Here is a 4,484-nt window from a genome sequence, read left to right as displayed (position 1 = left end):
CATGACGCAAAGAAAAAAAGAGGCGCAATGAGGTAGCTGTGTGAGTAAGATAAGCGACCCTAGTGGCCGACACAAACACCGGGCCCATCTAGGAGTGGCACTGCAGTGTCACGCAGGATGGCCCTTCCAAAAAACACTCCCCAAACAGCACATGACGCAAAGAAAAAAAGAGGCGCAATGAGGTAGCTGTGTGAGTAAGATAAGCGACCCTAGTGGCCGACACAAACACCGGGCCCATCTAGGAGTGGCACTGCAGTGTCACGCAGGATGGCCCTTCCAAAAAACCCTCCCCAAACAGCACATGACGCAAAGAAAAAAAGAGGCGCAATGAGGTAGCTGTGTGAGTAAGATAAGCGACCCTAGTGGCCGACACAAACACCGGGCCCATCTAGGAGTGTCACTGCAGTGTCACGCAGGATGGCCCTTCCAAAAAACCCTCCCCAAACAGCACATGACGCAAAGAAAAAAAGAGGCGCAATGAGGTAGCTGTGTGAGTAAGATAAGCGACCCTAGTGGCCGACACAAACACCGGGCCCATCTAGGAGTGGCACTGCAGTGTCACGCAGGATGGCCCTTCCAAAAAACCCTCCCCAAACAGCACATGACGCAAAGAAAAAAAGAGGCGCAATGAGGTAGCTGTGTGAGTAAGATAAGCGACCCTAGTGGCCGACACAAACACCGGGCCCATCTAGGAGTGGCACTGCAGTGTCACGCAGGATGGCCCTTCCAAAAAACACTCCCCAAACAGCACATGACGCAAAGAAAAAAAGAGGCGCAATGAGGTAGCTGTGTGAGTAAGATAAGCGACCCTAGTGGCCGACACAAACACCGTGCCCATCTAGGAGTGGCACTGCAGTGTCACGCAGGATGGCCCTTCCAAAAAACCCTCCCCAAACAGCACATGACGCAAAGAAAAAAAGAGGCGCAATGAGGTAGCTGTGTGAGTAAGATAAGCGACCCTAGTGGCCGACACAAACACCGTGCCCATCTAGGAGTGGCACTGCAGTGTCACGCAGGATGGCCCTTCCAAAAAACCCTCCCCAAACAGCACATGACGCAAAGAAAAAAAGAGGCGCAATGAGGTAGCTGTGTGAGTAAGATAAGCGACCCTAGTGGCCGACACAAACACCGTGCCCATCTAGGAGTGGCACTGCAGTGTCACGCAGGATGGCCCTTCCAAAAAACCCTCCCCAAACAGCACATGACGCAAAGAAAAAAAGAGGCGCAATGAGGTAGCTGTGTGAGTAAGATAAGCGACCCTAGTGGCCGACACAAACACCGTGCCAATCTAGGAGTGGCACTGCAGTGTCACGCAGGATGGCCCTTCCAAAAAACCCTCCCCAAACAGCACATGACGCAAAGAAAAAAAGAGGCGCAATGAGGTAGCTGTGTGAGTAAGATAAGCGACCCTAGTGGCCGACACAAACACCGGGCCCATCTAGGAGTGGCACTGCAGTGTCACGCAGGATAGCCCTTCCAAAAAACATTCCACAAACAGCACATGACGCAAAGAAAAATTAAAGAAAAAAGAGGTGCAAGATGGAATTGTCCTTGGGCCCTCCCACCCACCCTTATGTTGTATAAACAGGACATGCACACTTTAACCAACCCATCATTTCAGTGACAGGGTCTGCCACACGACTGTGACTGAAATGACGGGTTGGTTTGGACCTAGAGATGAGCGCCGGAAATTTTTCGGGTTTTGTGTTTTGGTTTTGGGTTCGGTTCCGCGGCCGTGTTTTGGGTTCGACCGCGTTTTGGCAAAACCTCACCGAATTTTTTTTGTCGGATTCGGGTGTGTTTTGGATTCGGGTGTTTTTTTCAAAAAACCCTAAAAAACAGCTTAAATCATAGAATTTGGGGGTAATTTTGATCCAAAAGTATTATTAACCTCAAAAAACATAATTTACACTCATTTTCAGCCTATTCTGAACACATCACACCTCACAATATTATTTTTAGTCCTAAAATTTGCACCGAGGTCGCTGTGTGAGTAAGATAAGCGACCCTAGTGGCCGACACAAACACCGGGCCCATCTAGGAGTGGCACTGCAGTGTCACGCAGGATGGCCCTTCCAAAAAACCCTCCCCAAACAGCACATGACGCAAAGAAAAAAAGAGGCGCAATGAGGTAGCTGACTGTGTGAGTAAGATTAGCGACCCTAGTGGCCGACACAAATACCGGGCACATCTAGGAGTGGCACTGCAGTGTCACGCAGGATGTCCCTTCCAAAAAACCCTCCCCAAACAGCACATGACGCAAAGAAAAAAAGAGGCGCAATGAGGTAGCTGACTGTGTGAGTAAGATTAGCGACCCTAGTGGCCGACACAAACACCGGGCCCATCTAGGAGTGGCACTGCAGTGTCACGCAGGATGTCCCTTCCAAAAAACCCTCCCCAAACAGCACATGACGCAAAGAAAAAAAGAGGCGCAATGAGGTAGCTGACTGTGTGAGTAAGATTAGCGACCCTAGTGGCCGACACAAACACCGGGCCCATCTAGGAGTGGCACTGCAGTGTCACGCAGGATGTCCCTTCCAAAAAACCCTCCCCAATCAGCACATGATGCAAAGAAAAAGAAAAGAAAAAAGAGGTGCAAGATGGAATTATCCTTGGGCCCTCCCACCCACCCTTATGTTGTATAAACAAAACAGGACATGCACACTTTAACCAACCCATCATTTCAGTGACAGGGTCTGCCACACGACTGTGACTGATATGACGGGTTGGTTTGGACCCCCCCCAAAAAAGAAGCAATTAATCTCTCCTTGCACAAACTGGCTCTACAGAGGCAAGATGTCCACCTCATCTTCACCCTCCGATATATCACCGTGTACATCCCCCTCCTCACAGATTATCAATTCGTCCCCACTGGAATCCACCATCTCAGCTCCCTGTGTACTTTGTGGAGGCAATTGCTGCTGGTCAATGTCTCCGCGGAGGAATTGATTATAATTCATTTTAATGAACATCATCTTCTCCACATTTTCTGGATGTAACCTCGTACGCCGATTGCTGACAAGGTGAGCGGCGGCACTAAACACTCTTTCGGAGTACACACTTGTGGGAGGGCAACTTAGGTAGAATAAAGCCAGTTTGTGCAAGGGCCTCCAAATTGCCTCTTTTTCCTGCCAGTATAAGTACGGACTGTGTGACGTGCCTACTTGGATGCGGTCACTCATATAATCCTCCACCATTCTATCAATGTTGAGAGAATCATATGCAGTGACAGTAGACGACATGTCCGTAATCGTTGTCAGGTCCTTCAGTCCGGACCAGATGTCAGCATCAGCAGTCGCTCCAGACTGCCCTGCATCACCGCCAGCGGGTGGGCTCGGAATTCTGAGCCTTTTCCTCGCACCCCCAGTTGCGGGAGAATGTGAAGGAGGAGATGTTGACAGGTCGCGTTCCGCTTGACTTGACAATTTTGTCACCAGCAGGTCTTTCAACCCCAGCAGACCTGTGTCTGCCGGAAAGAGAGATCCAAGGTAGGCTTTAAATCTAGGATCGAGCACGGTGGCCAAAATGTAGTGCTCTGATTTCAACAGATTGACCACCCGTGAATCCTTGTTAAGCGAATTAAGGGCTGCATCCACAAGTCCCACATGCCTAGCGGAATCGCTCCGTGTTAGCTCCTTCTTCAATGCCTCCAGCTTCTTCTGCAAAAGCCTGATGAGGGGAATGACCTGACTCAGGCTGGCAGTGTCTGAACTGACTTCACGTGTGGCAAGTTCAAAGGGCATCAGAACCTTGCACAACGTTGAAATCATTCTCCACTGCACTTGAGACAGGTGCATTCCATCTCCTATATCGTGCTCAATTGTATAGGCTTGAATGGCCTTTTGCTGCTCCTCCAACCTCTGAAGCATATAGAGGGTTGAATTCCACCTCGTTACCACTTCTTGCTTCAGATGATGGCAGGGCAGGTTCAGTAGTTTTTGGTGGTGCTCCAGTCTTCTGTACGTGGTGCCTGTACGCCGAAAGTGTCCCGCAATTTTTCTGGCCACCGACAGCATCTCTTGCACGCCCCTGTCGTTTTTTAAAAAATTCTGCACCACCAAATTCAAGGTATGTGCAAAACATGGGACGTGCTGGAATTTGCCCATATTTAATGCACACACAATATTGCTGGCGTTGTCCGATGCCACAAATCCACAGGAGAGTCCAATTGGGGTAAGCCATTCCGCGATGATCTTCCTCAGTTGCCGTAAGAGGTTTTCAGCTGTGTGCGTATTCTGGAAAGCGGTGATACAAAGCGTAGCCTGCCTAGGAAAGAGTTGGCGTTTGCGAGATGCTGCTACTGGTGCCGCCGCTGCTGTTCTTGCGGCGGGAGTCCATACATCTACCCAGTGGGCTGTCACAGTCATATAGTCCTGACCCTGCCCTGCTCCACTTGTCCACATGTCCGTGGTTAAGTGGACATTGGGTACAACTGCATTTTTTAGGACACTGGTGAGTCTTTTTCTGACGTCCGTGTACATTCT

This window comes from Pseudophryne corroboree, chromosome 2, assembly GCF_028390025.1.
Source record: "Pseudophryne corroboree isolate aPseCor3 chromosome 2, aPseCor3.hap2, whole genome shotgun sequence".
Classification (NCBI taxonomy): domain Eukaryota; kingdom Metazoa; phylum Chordata; class Amphibia; order Anura; family Myobatrachidae; genus Pseudophryne; species Pseudophryne corroboree.
The sequence above is the reverse complement of the archived record's forward strand: the minus strand, read 5'-3'. Positions refer to the sequence as shown.